General features: G+C 38.1%; 1 protein-coding gene and 1 pseudogene across 3 annotated transcripts in view; both read right to left on the bottom strand.

Annotated features, from left to right (window-relative positions):
- IL1RAPL1 (interleukin 1 receptor accessory protein like 1) overlaps window positions 1-24,356 on the bottom strand; it is a 1,308,770-nt gene that overhangs the window by 86,248 nt on the left and 1,198,166 nt on the right. The window lies entirely within an intron of this gene.
- On the bottom strand, window positions 10,933-11,716 carry LOC105887356 (annotated as a pseudogene). The gene has a single exon (XR_001161455.1). The product of XR_001161455.1 is annotated as a 40S ribosomal protein S4 pseudogene (transcript).

Here is a 24,356-nt window from a genome sequence, read left to right on the forward strand (position 1 = left end):
CAGCAGTGTAGGAGTGTTCCCTTTTCTCCACATCCACGCCAGCATCTCTGGTTTTGGGATTTTGTGATATGGGCTAATCTCACTGGAGTTAGATGATGTTGTTTTAGACCCCCACGCTTGTGGTCATTTGTTACAGTAGCATTAGGAATCTAATACCATATGCAGGCAGACAAGTCTCTAGCTTATATTTTAACATTGTAATTGCACCCACATTTTGATTTCACTTTCTTCTTGCTTACAGACTATAAAGATATGTGTATAGCTTAGTAACATTAAAATTAAACAGAACAATGTAACAGTTTAGGGTCTAAGATATGAAGCCCTGGCATTAAGCAATGGTTAGAATCTAAAGCGAGGTAGTGGGTTCTGACCAGGCAAGTGAGACAGAGTACTCAAAATTCCATGTTATAGATTGTGGGGAACCAGGTAAGGACAAGGTTGTAATTAGGAGGGCAAGCCATAAGGTAGCACTACCATCCAGAGAAGGGTGGGCTCTGGTTGCAGGGAATTCTGAGTAAAACAAGCAAGAATAAATGGAAAGGAGGCGGAAGAGAATTCCTCTGAAGGGCAACATACAGAGCTGATTGGAGCTATGATTTAGGAGGCTTCAGGAGAGGAGGTAGATTTGTCAGGTCAGCATCTGTACTCCATGTTTCACAGTTGATATTAAGCCTTCCACTGAATGGGAAGGGCCATAGCAGCCCAGGTACCCTCAGCCTCAATTAGGATCCTCTAGGTGAGATCACTGGATAGAGTACTTAAAAATGCTTAAAGTTCATAATTGGAGATTATATTTCCTTTCTATGATCCAGCTTACTCAGGATCAAATTATTAATAAATAAAGTGAAAATTAAACTTCAATGTGACATTACAATTCAGCTTCAGAGACAATGACTAGCTCCTTCAAACCAAAAATGATAGGATTATGCTTTGAGGACCTTCACTGAAAAAGAAAACAGTAGGTCACTGGGGGATTTACTTTGTTATAAATTTGATGCTTAATTGTCTGTCTATTCATTGCCAGCCACAGCCAACCCTGAATAATAATTCAAAGGCAATTCGTGTTATTTGTACTTCCAGAGGTCATTCCACTAAATAAAGTTCAAAAATCAAATAAGCTGTCTTAGTTATGTATTCGGTTTCTCCGACAACACCTAAATTATAAAATCTTCATGTTGTGAATTGGCCTTAGTGATGATTTAGGATTGTATGAATGATTCTATTTGGGAATTTGATAGTGACCTACAACAGTATAAGCAGATGAGGGATGAATATGAAATCGAGGGGCAACAGGATGATTTTAACAAGCCAGAGTATGTTGTTTACCCTCTTAGTGCTAAGAATCCCAGGAATTGTTACCTATAGGAAGTTCTGGGTACACAAATGTGTTCTCCAAAAGTTAATTTGTATGTTTGTTATTTGGCATATGTCTTAGTCTGCTTGTGCTACCATAACAAAATATCTGAGACTGGGTAATTATAAATAACAGAAATTTATTTATCACAGTTCTGGGGGCTGGGAGGTCTAAGACTAAGGCACCAGTATGTTCAGGGGAGGCCCTGGTCCCTGCTTCCAAGATGGTGCCTTGAACACTGTATCCTCACTTGGTGGAAGGGTAAAAAGGGCCTATGATAGTTCCTTCGATTTGTTTTATAAGGTCACTAATCCCATTCATAAGGATTCCATTTTTATCACTTAATCACTTTCTAAAGGCTCTGCCTCTTAATACTATCAAATTACGGATTAAGTTTCAATATATGAATTTGAGGGGACACATTAAAACCATTCAGTATTCAAAATATATCTTTCTTTCTTTCTTTTTTTATTAAATCATAGCTGCATACATTAATGAAGAAAAACATATCTTTCATTAAAAAGCAAGTAACACACAGAAATTTGGGTTCCAAAGTCAAGAGCAAAAGTTTAGTTATTTATTCCATAATGCTAATTGAAATATGTACAAGTTAATGAATGTTGCAATTTTTTGACAACATATTTCTCATTAAGCATGTGGTGAATAAGGACATGGGCATTGCTTAGGCTCTGCTCCAGCCTTCAATCCCAGGTCTGCTACTGAGTGTCTGGGTGATCTTGAACAGATTACTTTACAACATCTTTAACAAAATCTACCTTATAGGATTTTTGGGGGAATTAAAAGCAATAGAAAATATAAAGCACTGAGCACATTGTATGATGCATGAAGAGTAATCAATAATTGATGGTGGCGGCTGCCCTTAATAGCTATTATCACTTATATTTCCTCTATTAATAGAGAATAGGGGCCCAAACTACTGCAATGATCATAATAACGGTCTCACTAAAGCACTGATGAGAGCTCAGACTTCTGTCTTGGTGAGGTCGAGAAGTCTGGTTCCCTCCTTAAGTAGTAGTTCACTTGTGAGGGCCTTCTGTTAGGTAGGAATTCTTTCCTTAGGTTTGTCCACCAAATATGAATGGGAGTTAAGTGTTTATGAAAATATATAAACATCAATGATAATTTTAGCATAACAGCATTTTTGGCTGCATATCTATCCTATGTCAAATATTTCACAATACACTTTATGTATTTTGTACCTCATTTTACCCTGTGACACAAGACTTCGCTAAAAGTTTTCCCAGACATATATTTAGTGAAAAGGTTGTGCCTGATTCATAATAAAAAGGCATCTTTATAATTCTCTCTTGCTCCCTTATCCTGATTTATTTTTCATCAAGGTGCTTATCACCACTAGATGTTCTGCTACATATTACTATTTTCTGGTGTTTTTTCCCCCCTGTTTTCTGCAACTAGATGTGAGCCCCATAAGAGCAGCTAATATATTTATTTACTATTGGTTTCCAGGCCTGGAGCAGCACTGGCCCCATGTAGACATTAGTTAAATGTTCATTGAATGAATGAATCGTACATGAGGTAAGGTTTTATTAGTCATATTTTGGGAGAATCAAACTGAAATTCTAACAAATTAGCTAATGTTCCATGGGATCCCTGCCCCATCTGAGCTAGTAAATGATGTAGCCAACAACCAAACTGAAATCCAACTCCAAAGTGAGTGCTCTCCATTCATTTTGATTTAAAATGGAATTTCTGTAGATCATGGCCATTGTGCCATTAAGATATGTGGTTTTTGCTCATATATTCTGAGCCCGTATGATGAATTAAAAATGGAAGTACAACAGTACATGCACAGAAATCATGCCAATGCACGGAGAGGCATCTATTCAGCATCTATTTTGTAAGCAACAGTATATTGGGGATAAGAGTTCTTAATTTTACTAGATATTGACATTATGGACTTAGGACAATCTTGCTTTTAATTAAGTCAAATGAGAATAGACCAAAAGGATCCCTAGCATTTTGCTAGTATCATTCATATGCACAACTTTTTAGACAAAGAGTTTTTTGCCTGCTCTAGAGCATTTATTATTCTAGACAAGATACAATTTACATCACCAAGTAAGGCAAACTGACTATTTCTCTCAAGTTATTATTTCCCTAGGAACCTGCTACCAAGAATGCAACCATGAACTCATTGTCTCTTCTCTATTTGTTTGCTTCTATGTGATTCTTGTATTTCTATTTGGCTCTTCAGGGAATTTTCACATAGAGCACAACAGAAATGCTACCGACTGGTTGACTAACGCTGTTTGGTTTCCTGTGACATAGGCTTCTTTGTTCTAAGAAGTTAAAAATAATCACATAGCATTTTTGCAATTGTTTGTGAAGAGCATTGGTTGCATGACAAAGATCTATGCAAGAATTGGAGTAAAGAACACAGGCAGTGTTGTAATCTGACCTAAGGCGATCTCATCTTGCACAACTATTATGCTCTTTTCTGCGGGTATCCATAATTGCCACTGCTTAGAGGTAGCAGAGGGTTAGCGTCTCCCTCTAGGAGGTTTGTGTTTAGATTGTTATGCAAGTAAATCACAGAGTAAAGTTTTTTAGACATTTATTAATAAGTGAGCACAAAATAGGCAGCCAGCTCTATGAAGTACAAATTTCTCTAATGTGGCCCAATATCATTTTGCATGGAAATTTCATCTGGGGCAAATATGATAATTCACCTAAGAGAGGACGAATTCACCTAATTAGGCTCGCAGAAACCTGGCAATTAAGAAACTTCCAGAATTAGGAATTAAATTTACAGTACCATGTCTCACTAAAGGGAGAAGCCTTACTAGATTTGTGTACCCTGTTCATACTTGGGTTGAGACTGTCTCTATAATACATTAGACAGTACACACGTAGGAAAACCACTAATTACACCAGTGGAAACTCATTTCTAACATTCTGCTGTTAACGTGACACCACAAACCATTCTAAAAACACTACGTGAAATAGAAAAATCTCTGGTGTGGCTCTGAGATAAGGAGAGCCAAAGTGCCTGTAGGAGCCACCTTTGGAAATTATTATTATAAGGACAACGCACCACCTCTACAGTGTAGTATAAACTAAGCAATACATATATTCTGTCACACTGCCAATGTTGAAGTATTTTAAAGTAAATTAACATTCTACAGGTGAGAAGGTCAAATACATTTGAGGAGTAATGCACAGTTTATTCTTCTTCTTGGTGAGCCCCAAAGTACATTAACCTTCAAAGGCTCTGACATATCACAGAATAAAGAAACTTGCTTTACTTTGTTCAACCTTAAAAGTTCCACGCGTACTTGATTACAAAACAATACTTTCACCTAACATCAGTAACATTCTAAGGCAGGAGTTCTCAAAGCGTGGTCTCTCAACCAGCATCATTAGCATCACCTAGAAATTCATTAGAAATGTAAATTCTCAAGTCTCATATTCACTGAATTAGAAGGTGTATGTGCGAAGACCAAAAATATCTGTTTTAATGAGTCCTTCAGATAATTCTCATGCATGCATACTAAAGTATGAGAACCGCTGGACAAAAAACCCAGTATCCTGAAGAACAGAATTTCAGGAGCTTCCTTTATACCAGCGGTTCTCAACCTGTGGGTTGCGACCCAACTGTATTAAAGGCTTACAACATTAAGAAGGTTGAGAACCACTGCTCTATACAGTGTTTTTTAACCTTTTCTTTAATCCCCCGGTATACTTGAACCTATAGGTAAACTTCCATGGCACACTAAATTATGTTGATCAAAAAAAAAAAGAGCAAAACCAAAAAAAAGAATATACTTACTGTGCTTTGAACTTCTTTCTAAAACAAAATGGGTGGAGGGAGGGTGATTGGTGGGGTCACCTCTATGGTTTATCTTACAAGGGTACAAGTGAATCTTTCTAAAAGCAGAGTATGAATGTCTTAATAACTAAGAAAATGACATGAAGGCTACGTTAACCAGTTTGATGAGAGTATTTCAAATTGTACATGAAAACACCACACTGTACCCCCTGTGATTGCATTAATGTACACAGCTATGATTTAATAAAAAATAAAAATAAAATATAAAAAATATTTTGTGGCACATCTAAGATTCATTCACAGCACACTCACGTGCCACTGCAGATTGGGTGAAAATCATTGACTTCATTCAGAAAAGTATCTTTTTCACTATTGACATAAACTTTTCTCTAATGGGAGAACCAATGCATAACCCATGAAGTTCACGTCTGACTTGTAAGTTCTAATATTATTGCTTATAATCCTATTTGTTTAAACAGTCTGATTTTGGGGGGCTGTAGACATGTAGGTCAGGGGATTGGTAATTTACTCCTGGTCTGCAGTCCAAGACAATAAGACAGGAAAAGAGGTCACAATCTAATTAACTTTCTAATTAAAGGAACATGGTCGCTTTCTAATTACACTTACAAAGAATAAAATGTAGCTTGTAATTAGAAAGTTACTCTGCTCTATTTAAAATTTGCATTGTGTCAGCTATTCCATCATCATTATTATGGCTTAACATTTATTCTGAAATGCAGAATCTATTTTCAAAGTGCCTTGGAAGAAGTTTTATTTATCTCTCACATTGAAATAGCAAAATAGGTCAGTATTTCACAGCGTGATAAAATGAGATACAGAAAGTCTGTGGCACTCACATTATATATCATTAACAGAGTTGATATCTGAATTCATGGTCTTTTGTGACTACGCTTTTTTTTACCCTCAGTTCAGTGAGTAACATTATGTCTCTTACTATTTTTTTCTCCTGCCTTTATAACATTTTTTTTTTAAGACGCCAAGACTAGGGCTCGGCGCCTATAGCTCAACTGGCTAAGGCGCCAGCCACGTACACCTAAGGTGGCGGGTTCGAATCCCCAGCCCGGACCCGCCAAACAACAATGACGGCTGCAACCAAAAAATAGCCGGGCATTGTGGCGGGCGCCTGTGGTCCCAGCTACTTGGGAGGCTGAGGCAGGAGACTCGCTTGAGCCCAGGAGTTGGAGGTTGCTGTGAGCTGTAATGCCACGGCACTCTACCCAGGGTGACAGCTTGAGGCTCTGTCTCAAAAAAAAAAAAAAAAAAAAAAAAAAAGACGCCAAGACTGTTTTCAGTATCCATATATAACCATGGCAATCACCTGGATACATATCTGCCTTAAAGAGCACTAAACTACTAGAATCGGTTCTCGGGAGAGTCCATCAGAACACAATGCGTCTGTCACAGCAGTCTGGGTTTCTCATTTTGATCCCACCAACCATGTACAAACACACAAGTAATAAATGTCTACCAGTAGGTACTGTTCCCACATTGTTGTTAAAAAAGCCATTGTTCTTAAAAACCCATTTGTCAATACTAATAAGAAACCAGTAGATAAACCAAAACAGGCCGGCGTGAGAGAAAACCTTAATTGAATTTAAGCTGGGGGGAGAGGGGAGGGGACGGGAGGAGAGGGGAGGAGGGAGGGGGATTAGTGTGTTCTTACCTAACGGGCATGACGTAAGGTTGTATGGCACACCTCCTAGGTGAGGAGTACAACTACAACAGGGACCTCACCTAACAGATGCTAACATTGGAACTTAATTGTACCCTCGTAATAACCTGAAATAAAAAAGATTATACCTCCAATAAGATGCAAAGATGCCGTACCAAAAATAATAATAAAATGAAAATTAGGCTGCCTTTTTGTTTTACAACACAAAGTTGAAATTAAATGTGTCATTTTTTTCACCAAAATATTGTTTCCCATTACTGAAGAGAAGTGATGGGCCTGAGGGTCTCATGCATTACAAATCTCATGTGCTTTGGATAGCTAGTAAATCACTTGCGTTTTTGCCTATAGTACTTTCTGCCTAGCTCAGCGTTTATTGCTTACAGCTGAATACAGACACGTAAATCATCTATCACATTTTATAACTAACTGTGGCTTTCCTTTTCTTACACCGAGGAACTTGCAGATTTTCAGAGTGAGAATACATGAAAGGTGCCTTTATACACACAAAAGTACCATGCATGCAGTAAATAGTGCATGCATTTTATGAGGGCAAAAATATTTACTGATACCAAGAGAAAAGAATTTTTTAAAAGTATCTACCCACATATCAACCTCATACCTGACTTCCCATATTGCCATCTTCTCAAATACTTGGACTATTTAATGTGTATTTCAGTAAATGTAGGTTTATTAGAGGATCGAGACTAAATATTTTGCATTCAGACTAAAAGAAGAAATTACACAGCAGTGATTTAATAGCTAGGGATACTTTTTTCCTCCCTAAGTTTCTTCAGCTTTGGTCAGTTCACAATGGTATATAGTAAATGATAATTTCTAAATCATCAAATCCAGTGCTCTCAATTTTACTGAAAAAGGAGGCCCACTTTGTTTCTTTTGGATGCGCTAGTCCTACCCATCTTAACTAGGTGACACTAGCAAGGTGACATTAGCTGAAGGTGATGCATCTTTCCCCTCTCAAATTCTTTGTCCAAGTCTTTCATAGCTGGTCTCTTAGATCTGTTGTGGCTGGGGTTCTCAACTGTGACTACATATTAAGATCACCTGGGAAGTTTACTAAACTACTTATGCCTGTGTTCTGTCTCTAGAGACTTGGATTTAACTTCTCTGGGGTGGAGCTTAAGAATAGGGATTTTGATAAGCTCCCATGAATGATTCAAATATTGAGAGCCTCTTCCTAAAATAAAGAAGAGAAAAAGTCACCAGAGTCTTCATTGTATAGCAGTGCTTGTCCTTCTTTTCTCCTCAAACCCTGTGTATCTGAGCATAATGCCTTTTACCCAGAGGAATTATATTTTTCTGCTTTTAAAGAAAAAAAGTACTTTCCAAAGGTCATTTCCATCCATTATTGCCTAAAATGTGCAGCACTGGGTCCACATTAACCCTTGAGCTCCTTAGAAACTTTTGATAAACTTTCCGAACAAGCTTTAATGTTTAACTACAGTTCATTACTTTTCCTCCCTCCCCTTTATTTATTCTCTTCCTCCTTTTCCAGTATCTCGTGAATGAGAAATTAAAAGGGTTTGTAACAGAGTTCTCCAAAGACAAGTAAAAGAAGGAGGTGCTAAAATGAGACTGAGTGATTTTGGGCAACTCGTGCCACTTAACTAATTCCCGGCAATCAGTTTGTACAGCTCTCAGTAGCTGCTGCTAAGCATTATAGTTATTTGTATTTTACACTACTAAATTAGAAGTTAGTTTGGAATGAGAACAGTGTATTTTTCTTTGTGTTATTTTTGACACCATTCTTTCTAGTAGGTTCTTGAGTAATACTTAATATGAGGGTGACTTCCTAGCTTTTGTGGTCATAATTGATAAACAGTTCCCATTGTATTGTAGTAATTACACATTTCAAACAGTCAGACCAAGGTTTTCAATTTTTGTTGACAGAAATCTTGTTCAGAAAATAACATCAATATCAGGATTCCCTATTTTGTACCATTTTTTTTTTGTTCTTACAACTCAAGTATTGATATTCTCATTTTTGCTCATTTACAGGAAAGGCCTTCTATTCAACTCCCAAAGAAATTAAAAGTGCATCACTGTATTTTATTTTTAAATAAAAAATTTTAGAAGATATAAAATGGTACTTTAATGTCTTTTGAGAACCTTTTTCATGTAAGCATTTATTTGATTCCAGCACCAGGATTTTATCAATAATTTCTTGTGTTAAAAACCAAAGACAATTGAATTCACTGTATGTGGCATACCTATAGCCTTTTTAGAACTACTGTTCAAAAATTGATTCAAAACACAGGTATTTTATCTCAATTTTTAACATTTTATTAAAGAAGCAATATAAGAACTCTTTTCTTATATAGAAATAATGTATAATATATACAAAGTTTTATGAAAATAATTACTGCTATCATAGCATCAGTTTCTAGATGGTTTTCAAGCTGGTCTCAGGTAACAGGGGAAAGATCATACTCAGAGTCTTATTGGAGGAGGACTTTGGGTAGGTAAGCTTTGGTGATTTCCACTGTAAGTGCTGAAAAGATGGAGAGGAAGAAACTGTTTGAAGAAGCCTTTATGAAATAAAGGGGAAAAAAAAGACTTGGTGGCAGAATGGCGATGGGAAGGTGTGAGAGAGGGAGGGATCAGAGATTGATTTCCAAGTTCTAATTTAGGTGACTGGATAGTGTTAGCAACTGAAAAAGAGAAAAGGGGAAGAGGAACAGTTGAATCTGTGAGTCTTATGGGGCCACCAAATCAAGTCGCCAGTCAGGAGTAGAAGTCTGGGCTAGAGAATTATCAGCACAGAGTTGGTAGGGAAAGCCATCCCAGAATGAGATTGTCCAGAGAAATTTTAAAATGATAAGACAGGGGAGCAAGCCTTGGGAAAAGTGAAAAGGTGAGGGCCAATTGTTAGATTAGAGAAGTACAGGTGTACAGAGAACCAAGCCAGCTGTTTCATGATCACTAAAAGAGGGAAAAGCTTTGGGAAAGGATAGAGTGACTCATAGTGTCAAATGCAGAAGAGGTGGTGATATGATTAGGGCGAAAAATATCCATGTAGGAGTGAGAACATTTCAGCTGAATTTGAATGATTTAATTCAGACAGCTCTCCGTTGATATTCAAGCGTGAGGTCATGCAGGCCTGGGACTAAAATGAGGCAAACCAAGAGTCTAGAGAACAAAAACGTAAAAAGCACTCACTCCTAAGGTTGTGCAAGTCCTGAGGGAAGAGTAAGCTATTGTTAGACCCAGTAGCCAAATGCTTAGCCAACGTCCAAGCGGTAGGGAACATAGCATTGGGAAGGTCTGAAGGCACACAGATTTTAGAGACTAACTCATGGGTAGCTGTAGCTGTAGGACAAAAAGTCCAAAATCAAGGTTAGATGAACAAAATAATAACTTATCTAGGGCAATAGATCCTAAATCAAGTCTTATGCTATAGTGAGCCACACAACATTGACAGCATTGGGCTATTTCAGGCCCACAGAATAGCAATTTCATATATTTTGATGTAATAAGTCTAAGTGTGTTTTTTATTCCCCAGGGCACATGTGGTCTCAGGATCTGAAGAGAGGCTAAACTGAAAAATAAAGGTTCAGAGGTATTAGCTGTGAAAGTGAATGTTCTATAATCAAGAAACAGATAGGTATTGAGTTTTTATCATGTGAAATACACTTTATGGCATGTTTTGTGCCATTTTGATCTCTATTACCCTAGTGTCATCTTTTCTAACCAGATTGTAAACTCTTCTCATAGAAGGATATTGCTGATACTTCTCTTGGATTCCTTCAAAGCACAAGGCCAAATCTGGAACAGTATATGTTGAAGGATGTCAAAATTTGCCACCTCAAAGTAGGCCATTTATCCATAAGGATTATATTGACCTAAAGGCACTTGGAAAACAGCAGGTGCAAGAAAAACATTCCAGTCTCCCCTTTTCTTCCCGAAAGCAGGAGTTAAGACGGGGGAGAAGGCCTTGGGTAGAGTCAAAAGGTGAATGCCAATTGTTAGCTCAGAGAATTACAGGTGTATAGAGAACCGAGCCAGCTCTTTCATATTCTGCAAAAACTAAAACTCCCCTTGGGCGGCACCTGTGGCTCAGTGAGTATGGCACCAGCTCCCATATACAAGCTGGATACCTTTTCCTTGGAGAAGAGAAATCCATGGTTTGTTGCCTTTGCCAATAACAAAAATGTTGGAGAGGCGAGTGGCAAAGCTGTTGCCATTGGCATCTTTCACATGAACTATATCAAAAGACCCAGGATGTCTTTCTCTGTTGGTGATCACACCAATTCTTCCCAGGTTAGCTCCTCCAGTCGCCATACACAGGTTACCCATGTCAAACTTGATGAAATCAGTAATCCTACCACTCTCCAAATCAATTTGAATGGTGTCATTCACTTTGATGAGGGGATTGGGAGAGTGGATGGTACGAGCATCATGGGTCACCAGATGAGGGATTCCTTTTGTGCCCACAAAGATTTTTCTCACTTTGCACAACTTGTACTTGGCCTCTTCAGGTGTAATAGGATGAACAGCAAAATGACCCTTCATGTCATAAACCAGATGGAAATTCTCTCCAGTCTTGTCAATGCTGACGACATCCATAAAACCAGCAGGATAGGTTATATCACTTCTGACCTTGCCATCGATCTTAATGAAGTGCTGCATACAAATCTTCTTTACTTCATCTCCTGTCAGGGCATACATGAGCCTGTTCCTTAGGAAAATGATGAGCGGAAGACACCCTCTCAGCTTGTGGGGACCAGTGGGTGGACGAGGAGCAAACACGCCCATCAATTTATCCAGCATCCAATGCTTTGGAGCTGCTACCCACTTCAGATGCTTCTTGGGACCATGAGGCATGGCTGCACTAGGCATGGCAATATATGTGCATATACAGAAATATACATGCATATACAGTGGCAGGTTGTGGACTCAAACCTGGCCCTGGCTGGACTGCAACAAAAAAATAGCCGGGCGTTGTAGTGGGTACCTGTGGTCCCAGCTACTCGGGAGGCTGAGGCAAGAGAATCGCCTAAGCCCAGGAGTTGGAGGTGGCTGTGAGCTGTGTAATGCCATGGCACTCTACCGAGGGCAATAAAGTGAGACTCTGTCTCTACAACAAAACAAAACAAAACAAAACTCCCATGCAAAAGATTTCTTCCCTATACCAGTAGGAAAGAAACATTCTCATCACTAGAGATGGGGAATTAAGCCTAGAAAATAATTCAGTACAAACAGCCCTTGTTAAAATAACTCTTTATCTCTCTTTAGCCTCCCCCATATATTTTAGTTACTTTTCCACACTTGCCTCTCTTTGTCCAATCTAGAGTCAAAGCTTCAGGTTTGGCCACCTCTTTTGGTCTTCATTTTCTTATGAAGGCCCTTATGTCACACGAAATTTATATTAAATTTGTTCACTTTTGTCCTGTAAGTCTGTCTTATATCAGTTTAATTTTCAGGCCCAGTTGAACACCCTAAAAGGAGGAAGGTGAAGTTTTTCCCCCTCTATAATGTATACAATCCATCCTGGTAGAGGAGAGATGAAGGAGGCGTAAGAATGTGCCATTCTTCACATCTACAAGTAAGGTTTTCCTTGAAAGGGGGGAGCAACCTGTCTTTAGCATCTTTAAATTGATAACACTTTACTTTAGCAGTGGCTTGAATATAATACGATCGATCAATAGACAGATATCAACATGCACGTAGACAAAGAGTTGAGGCTTACTTCGTTTTATTATTATTCAGCATTTCCTTTGGTGTTCTCAGTAGATTTTAAACCTCTGAAGAAGTTTTTCCCTAGTGCCATTTGAAATCCATGAGGTACTTTAAATTTAGACATACTTATTTTATTAAAACTCATTGCTTCTCATTGCTTTCCTTATCAGTGAATGAATGTTATGCAATTTCCAGGCAAAGTTATTTCACGTGAAGTTGAGAGGGGCTCCAGATTCAAGCACAGTACTCAATTCATTTTCTATTTGCATAAAAATATGTCACTGGGGAGATAGGTTTCTAATTTTTGGCTGTGGTTTTCAAGTCTTCTTTTTCAATGATTTGTATGTTCATATTGGGTGAGGCAAGCAATCTATAATAAGTAGAGCTACCTGGATGCATTGCTAAATGCGGCAAAAGAATTATATAGAATAATAAATATGATATAATACTGCATATATGTGAATTTATTTGTGCTTATTTTGTGTTTATGTAATTAAAAAATTACCCATCTTGCTAGACTACAGGATATCTAGGGATATTTCTAGCACACAGTTTATAATCCCTTTGGTGCAGTAGAGAAACAGAGAGAGAGGAGTTTTGTACTGATTCCCTGGATACCTGATTTCTGCTACAGATCCATAGTTCCTTGTTTGTAATTCTGAATGCCCGAAAGCTCTGAAAGTGTTTTTTTTTTTTTTTTTTTTTGTAATGTTACTTATTTGGTGGAAAAACATTCCTTGAAACTGTTGAGGCTAACTATAGTGTCTATTTATCACACTTAGTGTGAATATTTAGTAAGTTTTACTGAAGAAATGTGAATCTGTTTGATTACAGGGTACTGCCTCTCACCACTCTTGGATGGCAATGTAATATATGCTGTGTACATATACACCATGTTATCTTACTACTTTCTGAATGATTTTGAATCCTGAATTGCATCTTGTCCCAGCTCCCAGAAGGTGCTGATGGACTTAAGTATTCTTAGTATGTGTGAAGAGTATCAAAGCATCAGGCATTCCAGGCTCTACCTTAAGACCCAAGAGAAAGGATTCAAGGGCATAGCTTAGAGTATGTTCACCAGTATTTTCTAAAATCAAATCTATATCACTTGGAATATATTGCTTAAAAAATGGAAGAGCAGTTTCTGCACTAGTCCCATGGCTCTTAAGCTAGTGTACTAAGACACTTAATTCATGGAAAAGGTGCATCTCCTCCTAAAATATGTATTAAAATTGTGAGTGTTGTGTACATCCAGGTATGTGTACTCTTCTGTAATAGATGACACATGGGCTTGGCCTGGTGGCTCATGCCTGTAATCCCAGCACTTTGGGGGCTGAGACTGGTGGATTGCTTGAGCTCAGGAGTTCCAGACCAGCCGAGGCAAGAGCAAGACCCTGTTTCTCTTAATAATAGAAAAATCAGTCAGGTGTTATGGAGTGTGCCTGTGGTCCTAGCTACTCTGGAGACTGAGGCAAGAGGATCGCTTGAGGCCAAGAGTTTGAGGTTGCTGTGAGCTATAATGCTATGGCACTCTACCCAGGGTGATAGAGTAAGATTCTATCTCAAAAAAACAAAAAAAGAAAGGAAGAAAGAAAGAAAAAAGAAAAAAAAGAAAAAGAAAAGAGAGGACACATGACACATAACTTTCATCAAATTTCCAAAGGGGCCTACAACCCATGAAAATTTGAAAACCGTTTCTTGGAATGTAGTGGAAAATAACGCTGATGGTGGACAAGTGAAAGACCCAGGTGCTGTCAGAGATAATTAAATAATAGTAGCTACCATTTTATGAGCAATCACATAGGACAGATATACTACTTTCTTTAATCCTCCACAACAAATTCACAAGGAGGCATAAGTAAATAATATGGTGTTTGTAGAAATAACTCAGTATTTTAATGTTTGAGTATTCAAACATGTTGAAAACACCAAAACTTTGGGTTAACAGATATTATTGCTTTAAGAGCTCTGCTCCCACCCCCAACTGCCATCTGCAGTTCCAGCAGTACTTGCTCTTGTCAAAAAAAGAATTCTTAAAACCTTATATGTTGAGATTCCACCTTCTCTTTGATACACTGGTATAAATAACCGATTCAAACCAGAATGCCAGTAGGTAGGCTTTTAATCCCAGAATCTTTACCTGGAGTCTTGAGCGCATTTATATACACCCTATATAACCTAAAATGACTCAAATTCTCACTTGCTGAGTGTGATCTGTGTAAAAAGGTCATATATTTAAAGATATGCAAATTAGTCAACAAATCCCTCTTCCATTCTGTGTGTATACATGTGTGCATGAGTATATACGTGAGTATTTGTACTTCTGTGTACACACATATGCAAACCTGCTTTCATAGATGAATTCCAAGAGAGCCTACCATTTGTCTCATTGAGAAAGAAATTGGTAATAATCGTCTTCCCATACTGACACAAAAAGACAGCCTTCCTATGGAGAGAAGTTTGCCCCTTGAGATAATAAATATAAATCCCTGCACTAATAAAATCTCATGATTCAGTTGGATATGAGTCCCTGAAATCCCTCTGTTTCTATTTCTTCCCCGGGCATAGTGATGGGTATGTTTAAATTGTATTTCAGTAATAGCCATGTGCATCCTATAGTTTATGAAGACAGAAAGAAGATAAAGAGGTATGTAAACACACAGAAAAAAAGTGCTATAGAAATATAATACCTCCCATTTTTAGTGATAGTCACCATTTATTGGTTGATTACTCTATGCCAGGCATTGTGCTAGTGACTTATATACATCATATAATTTAATCATTACTATACAACCATAAAAGTGTTATTAATATTTCCATTGGATAAGAGAACAAATTAATCCAAAGGTTGAAAAGTAACTCACTTACCCAAACTTTCATCTGATGAAAAATGTGACTACATTTAGTAAAAAGGGGAAGTTGGGATTCAAATGTGACCATCAGATTTCAAAATCAGGCCAATTTATAATCTGTCCTTGGGTAGCCTGAAAATTCTAATGGCCAGGTGGAATAGTATTCTTCAGCTTCCCCCTCCCCTTTTTTTATTAAATCATATTTGTGCACATTAATACTATCATGGGATACAGTGTGTTGTTTCTTCAGCTTTTTTGACATTTCAGGTTAACATGAGGGCAGATACAATTAGGTTACATTGTTTGCCTTTGTAAGGTAAAATCCGAGTTGCAGTTGAGTCCTTCACCCGGGAAGTGTGACATATACCCCTACTTTGTGCCCATTAGGTGAGACCTTACCAACCTCTGCATCTCCACTCCCCCTTCTTGAATTTAATTGTGTTTTTCTTTGATGTGGACCTGCAGTTGATCTACTAGTTTCAACATAGCATTGAATATATGGGATGCTTACTCTTCCATTCTTGGAGCACTTCACTTAGCAGAATGTTCTCCAAATCCATCCAGGGTTGAAGCAATACTCCTGCCTTACCCTCCCAAGTACCTAGGACTACAGATGCACACCACCACACCCAGCTTTAGATTTTGTTTTTTATTTTAATTCATTCTTGCTTCGGCACAGCTGAATCTGAAGCTAAGGGTGGTGGTGTGCAGCTTCCGTCTTAGGTACTTAGGAGGCTAAGGCAGGACGATTTCTTGAGCCCAGAAGTTTAGGACTAACCTGGACAACATAGCCAGACCCAACCTGAAAAAACAACACTCCCCCCCCCCCCAGTCTCATATGGCTTGTCTATTTCTGAAGTAGTTCTTATCTCATCAATATCTTTCCTACATTGTCTTATAAAGCCCCTGCCTACACAGGTTAAATTCACCCAGATCTGGTCACTCCTGTTCCATGCCCCTCAGGACTTAGGTACCTATCTGTATTATTAGAAGACAACATAAAGTGAAAGCCACAAAAAGCCTTTGATAATGCTACACTCCTCTTCCTTTTGTAAGCTGCTCAATCCAGTGGAAGAGTTTGAAGGGTGTGTGAATAAAGTCTTTCTCCTGGAAGTAAGTGGAGGATGACTGTCACTAACTATAGAAATGTTTCAGGAACAATCTATGCGAAGTCATAAAGTCATCTTTTATACCTCAAAAATTTGGAAGCAGGATGAGAAAGGGCCCTGGAGGGGGAAGCTAGATAAAATTATATTCCTTTCTATTGTTTACACCACAGGTGAAAAGAAAATGTTAGTGATTTTTCATTAGTTAAAAATAATGAAGCAAAACAATCTTGTCCTTTAGCTCAAACTATCATCTTACCGACTATTGGTTTTATACTAATTACAATATTACACACGACAGCACCTCTGAGTGCAATAATATTATAGAAAATGCCATATAATTAGGCATCCCAGAGCTTATGTGGACAAAAGGAATCAAGGAATTATGGAATCAAAGAATCAAGGAATTTATGTTCATTCTGCATTTTTTTTTAACACCATCAGTATCAATGGATTACATATGGACCAACATTTGATGACTGGTTTCTATTGGAAAAAAATACTATATAATTAAGTTTCCTCTAATAGATTTAACCATTAAATATTTTGCTTGGTGCCTTAATACTTATTTTTTAATTGTCATGGCTTTTTAAATCCAAGTGTTATTCAGAAAAGTAAAGAAAAACCCAAGAGCTAACTTGATCAGTTGTAGTTACAATTAGAGCTAGGGCTGTGTGTTTTGTTTTGTGTGGATTTTTAAAAGCTATAATAGAATTGGCAGATCAGGTACCTTGCATGTAATCCTTGCAGTCTACAAATAAGGTTCATCCCATTATTTTTCTATCACTGAATGTGTCTGGGATTTGTCCGGAGCAGCTTCTTTCCCATCTCTTTTAGGAAAACTCCATGTGCCCTAGAAGGTCCAGCTCAAAAGCCCCACGATTCCCATACTTGGAGGTGTGATTGCCCCATTTTCTGGAACAGACTCTTTTATATGATTTCCTAGTTCTTTATCTTAATTATTTCCACTCTTTTATTGTTGCTCAAATCTAACTGTAAGCTTCCGTCGAGGACTGCCTTGCTCACTCCTTTTTCCTACAGGGAGTTTTCTTGCTCTTGAGGAGCTTAGTAAGTAGTTACTAAATTGAATGAAGAAACCGTCACCTCTTGAAAATTAAAGCTAATAAGCATTAAGTTGAAACAGACATGGTTATTTATCTGTTGAAAAATCTCACTATAAAAATGGTTTCTATGAAGGATGACTGATGAGTTTAATGTACTCCCCAAATCTCTTTACCAGATTGTCAAGTTCATCTCCTAAAGGCACAGGAGACTAAATGTCATGAATACACAATAAACCGTGACCTAAATCTTTGTAACAATGTTGGGGCTTTGTGGGCCCAAAGTAAGGTTGGTGGTCTGAATGGAGAAGAGATAAAAGTCAGCTGAAAGGCAAAAACTGCTTGAGAGTGACATCAATAAAGTGTCAGCTGCCAGACTCTTAGATTGAAAGATCTTCAGAATGAGGAGAAACAAATTGTCTGAACAACATGGGTTTGAGTGAATGCCCCTTAACATTTCTTTCTCTTCCGCCTAATTCCCTATACCACGAATCCTTCTGATCTGTAATTTAGTCTCTTCAATGGACTTATTCATTAAGAGGGAGTATCCTGCTCAAATGATTGATGCTGGTTATCTTACCAGATCCATCTCCCATTTCATTTAATGAATCAGCATTCTGGTTTATAAATCAGTTTCTGGCATGTTGGCTTAGCATCCATCACCTCTCCACAGCTTGGTTGCCCATAAGTGAGCAGATTCATTTATGTTTTCATTGCTGTAAATCTGAGGAGTGAGTGGCCCCAGGGCCTGTAGGAAAACTCCCTAAAGAAGCTTCTGTGCGACTTTGAATTAAAGCAGATAGAGCATGCCAAAATATTTTAGGAGCATAACTGTGTTTTAAGAATAATTACTTATTCTGATTATTGCAGCTTATAATAATCACGCTATATAATTTTTTAAAACCTAATCTTTTGCTATCAATAAGCCACAACAAAAAATGGCTTTTAATTTTTATTATTGTATTCTTTTTTTCTTTGCCAGAAATGTGGGGGTAGTGTTAAGGAAGGAAAAAGCAGATAGAGTCCACAAGAGAAGCAATCAGAACAGAAAAAGACCTGTGCTCCCCTGGGTGTATGCAGGTCAGCAGGGGAACTATGTACAGATTAAGGCATGACTGAGTGTCACAGACGCAGAGACCAAGGCAGTGAACTTAAAGACAGATGGATGAGAGAAAAAGCATGAAATTTTGGCTACTGCCTTGAAGAAGAAAATTTTGAGGAACCAAACATGTCTAAGGAAAGGTTCTTTTTTACTTTTTTTTATTGCATCATAACTGTGTACATTAATGCATTTATGGGGTACAGTGTGCTGGTTTTATATACAATTTGGAATGTTTACATCAAACTGGTTAACATAGCCTTCACCTGACTTGCTTAATTATTGTGTTAAGACATTTACACTCTACACTAAATAGATTTGACATGTACCCTTGCAATATGCACCATAGGTGTGGTCCCACTGATTATCCTCCCACCTCTCCTCCCCTCCCCTCCCCCTCTTCTTCCTTCCTTCATCCTAAGGAAAGATTCTTAAAAATAACGTCAGTATGACTGACCAGTTAAAACCCTTTATCAAATATTTTCTAGGAATCTATGTTGTTTCATTGGCTTTCTAGAGATGGAGTGACTTCTTGCTTTTGTAGGTATATTAACAGCCCTTTAGGGGCAATATTATAATGTATAATCCGGTGATATTTGGGGCTACATTTTCAGGATTGTGTACCAAGGATACTTAGCCCCAACTTAGATAAAATGCTGAACTTATTGTGTATTTCCCTCGTGGCTGAACTTAGCTTATGGACTGGAGATATAAGGGGCATGGTAAGTCATACAGGGGCCCTAGTGGTCTTGAAAAATGAAACCAAAGAGATGCAGAAATATGGGTCAAAATGATTTTAAAGTTAGGTGTACTGAGTTAGATGCCTATGTGAAAGGAGAATCTTCAGGATTTTTGTTTAGAGAACTTTCTCACCATCCCCATAAGAAACTAATAAAACTGCAGTTTGGTGGCACTTTTTTTTTTTTTTTTTTCCGAGTTAGAGCAGAAAATGGCAAAGTAGACAGATTTGAGAGTTCAGATGTCAAATTCCTAACCTCACCTCAGAGAAAAGATGGAGGAACTCTCAGGAAGGTCTATCCAAGATGGCACATAATATGAGATTGGAAGGCTAGGAGTTCCAGATTAGTTGCTGTGAAACAACTAATCGCCAAATATTATTGAAGAATCTTAGCTTTCATTTCCTGGAAGAACATGGGCTTCATTCTCAGCACTAGTGAACCTACTCTAGTCTGAAGAAGAGGAAAAGGCTAAGGAATTGACTGTAAATCCTACCAGGGTGCAGCTGGGCCTCAGCCGTTTGAAGCCAGAGAACCCCAACCAGCACTGGCTCCATGAGCAGCAATAAAGTGAACTTCCTCTGGAAGGCAACTGTATTCTCGCTCTGCCTCCCACATTTGCCACCCTCCCCAGGCCTTATAAGACTCCAGCAGGAGAGAGGATGGTATGCAGCTTATGGTAGGCTTGTACTATGAGGACTTGCATCCAGTAACCACATCTTACTCCTTGGAGAGGCCCTTGGCAGATCGTCATTAAGCCCTAATGAGAAGATCTGACACAGACAGTTCCTTATGTCTTGAGTCCTAGAACTGATGGACCATATTTTGAAACACATGCTTATACCCAACCTGGAAGCATCCCCAGAGGTCCTTGAGAGAAATGTAAGGAAGGAACCATGAGTCCATGTATAGGAAGTGCTCCTAGATGTACAAAAAATATTGTTACCCCCCTTGACAGATGACTGCAAAGATTTAAGTAGATAGTGGGCAAAAATGAAGAATTTTATTCACCAGGATTTTCTCTTTTGAAGAGTGTGATGATCTTTATTAGAAGAAAAGAAGGAGAAAAAAGATCTACATTCTCAAGGCACTGTACTCAGCAAGGAGGGCTGAGGGCAGGTGTCCCTGAATGCCAAAGAAGGTGTTAAAAAGTAAGGCAGCGTAGCAGGAAGATTAGGATTTTAGCCACCCAGGAGCAGGAAACAGAAGAAAGGAAGAGAAATCTGTAAAGAATTAGGGGATACTATTCTGAAGAAATACTGCCCTTTGCAATTCTGTCATATGGAGGATACTTGTTGTAACAATCTGCATTCTTTCCTCAGTGACTTCCCTTTTTACTGAGAATAAAATACAAACTCCTTGTCATGGTTTGCAAGGCTCATCTCATCCAACCCCTGGCATCTTCTTCCACCTGATTCAGGGCTCTCTTCCCTCTTTACTTCTATCCAGCGCAGTAAGCCTCAGGTTCCTCCATCTTGCCAAGCTCCTTTAGGCTTCAGGAGCCTTCTGTCCTTTTGTTCCCTCTGCCTGGCATGCTTGTCTCTGAGTCCTCTGAATGGCTCGGTTATTCTCAACCGTCAGATCTCAGCTCATATGTCAACATCACAAACAGGTCATCTCTTACCACTCTGCATGAAAGTGCCCCCCTCCCACTTCTATTCAATTATCTGGCTCTCCTTTTCTTTCTTTCTTCTTCTTCTTCTTTTTTTTTTTTTTTTTTTGAGACAGAGTTTCAAGCTGTTGCCCTGGGTAGAGTGCTGTGGTGTCACAGCTCACAGCAACCTCCAACTCTTAGGCTTAAACGATTCTTTTGCCTCAGCCTCCCAGGCAGCTGGGACTACAGGGGCCCACCACAGCACTCAGCTATTTTGTTGTTGTTGTTGTTGTTGCAGTTGTCATTCTTATTTAGCTGGCCCAGGCTGGGTTAGAATCCATCAGCCTTGGTGTATGTGGCTGGCGCCCTACCCACTGAACTACGGGCACCGTCCTGGCTCTATTTTTCTTTATAGCACTTATCTATAGCTGAGAAAGTATTTGTTTGTTTAATTGTACAGGATCTGTCTACTTCATAGAATACCAACATCCAGAAGAACTGGGTTGTCTTTCTTGGCCACTAGGCATCCCAGCACCCAGAAGAGTTCCTGCCTTATAATACATCTTAGAATACACAGCTGGCTACACTGGGACTATCCTTCAGGTTTCCAGTATGAGAGATAGGGCTTAAGGCAGACTAGCCATGTTCACTTACATTTTAAGCTTATAATGTCAAAACATAAGGGAGAATTTCATAATTTAGCAAAGCCCAGAAAATTACATTTCTTCTTAAAAACAGAAGCTTTTCTGGTATCTTACTTCATTTTTTTTTTCTGTTATCCCTGTGCAGTTGATTGGAGCAAGCTTTGTTGTCTTTATTTTAAAAACATGCAAACTAGACGCACACAGTAAGTCAGTGGTGGAGTCCAGACCACAGCACAGCTCTCTTGATTCCATCAAAACTTTCATCAAGCGGTATTGTTTCCCTTTGAAAAAAATATGGCTAAGGCATCAAAACCAAAATAATATTAAATACAAACAAAAAGTGTAACTACTTAGTTGCTTTGGCTTTATATTTACATAAATAACCTTATTGCTTACATCTTATAAATTACTATTTGAAATCCCTACGAGATAACTGGGTCTGCACAGGTCTCACACAGGCTATTCTTTTAGGGAGTGAAACATAAAATAAATTTTTGCTCTGTTTCCAAAAAGGAAAAAAGAGAAAGCTTGAATTCACATATGTGGTAACTTTTGATTTTCTTTTTCTACTCAGAACATAACCAATTTAGCTCTAGCCTCAGAAGATTAGGAAGGAATCAGTAGCATGTATTAGCTTCAATGAATATTTATGACAGAAAACAAACTGAAGCTATACCAAATGGGAGGAAAATTATTCTATCCAGATCTTGTAGTTTCTAGGTTGAGTCAACAATTTTTATTTATGAATGTGATAACAGGTGTTCATTTCCTACAAACCTACCGCGTAGGTATATATTCTCCTACCAAAGAGTCCGCTATTATCTGCAAATTTGTGACTTTCAGTGAAATATGCTTCCGATCATCCATAAGAGGTTGAATCCTTCTACTTGAGAATTGTGTCTACGGATCAATCACACTTCTTGCTTTTCATTATATCAAATTATTTTAATAAAATATGTTATTATTTTAAAAGAATAAGAAGAATGGGTCATATTTGCAGAATAAAGTTTCAAAATGTACAAATTTGGAATTATTTTTTCCAAACTATTCTTATTTGTATATTAAACCAAAATAAAATGAAAAGGCATAGGGAAGTAATCAAGTGATTTTTTTTTTTTTTTGGAGACAGAGTCTCAGTTTGCCACCTTCGGTATGAGGGCTCTGGTGTCACAGATCAGAGCAACCTCCACCTCTCGAGTTTAAGCAATTCTCTTGCCTCAGCCTGCCAACTAGCTGGGACTACAGGCGCCCACCACAACACCCAGCTATTTTTTGGTGGTAGTCGTCATTGTGTTTGGCAGGCCTGGGCTGGATTCGAACCGGCCAACTCCTGTGTATGTGGCTGGCACCCTAGCCTCTGAGCTAAGGCGCCCGGGAAGGAATCAAGAAACATCTTTATATCTTATGTTTTTGTATTTCTGGACATATGATAAAAATAATAACTGTATCCAATCAAAGATAAAGCAGATTGAAATATGAAAGCATAATTGAAAAGACTGATTTGTATTTTCTTTAAAGATATTTAATTATCTTCAGTGATGGAATTTATGACTATGGCTAATTCTTTCACATTCAAAATAAAGAACCTAAGTGGCGTATGTAGTCTAAATATGTCCCCTATAGAAATAAATGGCACATGAATCCCCTGTACCCTTGTAGATTTACAGATATGTTAGTCACAACAATGCTGATATTTAAAAATAAATTATTTCCCTCATTTATTGCAGCCTCAAGTTGATGCTATGTGTTTTGTTTTTCAAATTTTCACAAAGCTCAGTTTAAATATAAAAAACCCAAATTAGAGTGAAATTACTTGACTGGCATGAGGTCAGTCCTCTCACTGATAAGGAAGTCAGAACTAGAATTCAGGTCTTCTGATGCCAAGCCTGGTCATTGCCCAACTGTGGGGGACCACTTCTCTGATGATAGTTTAGTGAGCTATTATGGATAGATTCCTTCTCAGCTGAAATAGCCCTTATTAAAGCAATGTTTTCTGTAAGCATATTTCAAACTTGGCAATTCTAGGAAACTTTGACCATTCCTCTGCTCATGTTCTTATTTCGAGATGACCCTTATCTATCCAAATTATAGGGATTTCTACATTGGAATCAAATGAATTTAGCAGGTGCTTCCTGGAAAGGGGTGTGAAATATTCTATTTTAAGTAACTACAAAGATTCCAAAATCATGATTCCGTTCACATTTTATGCTTAATTTCCTACACCTGATATTTGTTGTCATTTAGAACATTTTAATTTGCATGTGAGATGAAAAAGGAAATGAAGGAACATAGGAAAATGAGCAGAGATGAAATACTATATACACCTTTTGTTCTTTTTCCTGCCCTTAGGGACATAAGGTAAGATTCACTGTGTACATACACATACAAAACACATATACATACCGACAGACTCTGGTTAGTTCTACTGCGATAGGTATGCAATCTGAAACATTTATGTTTGACATACTGGGGAGAGATACCAAATTAAAAGAAATGAAGTATCCCCTAAGAAACTCTCCTGGATTATGTATCTGTGCATTACTGATTTCCTCAAGATAATCCTATCAATTACACAGTTTCAAAGCCACTCAAACTTAGCCTCTCATTTCCTAAAACTTGACTTTTATTTCTTAAAATGGAGAAACCAGGTTAGAAATACAATATCACGCCCCATTACAATTTTATTTCTAACACAGTTCTAGCAGCTA

Source organism: Otolemur garnettii, unplaced genomic scaffold, assembly GCF_000181295.1.
Source record: "Otolemur garnettii isolate 467f Iridium unplaced genomic scaffold, OtoGar3 scaffold00072, whole genome shotgun sequence".
Classification (NCBI taxonomy): Eukaryota; Metazoa; Chordata; class Mammalia; order Primates; family Galagidae; genus Otolemur; species Otolemur garnettii.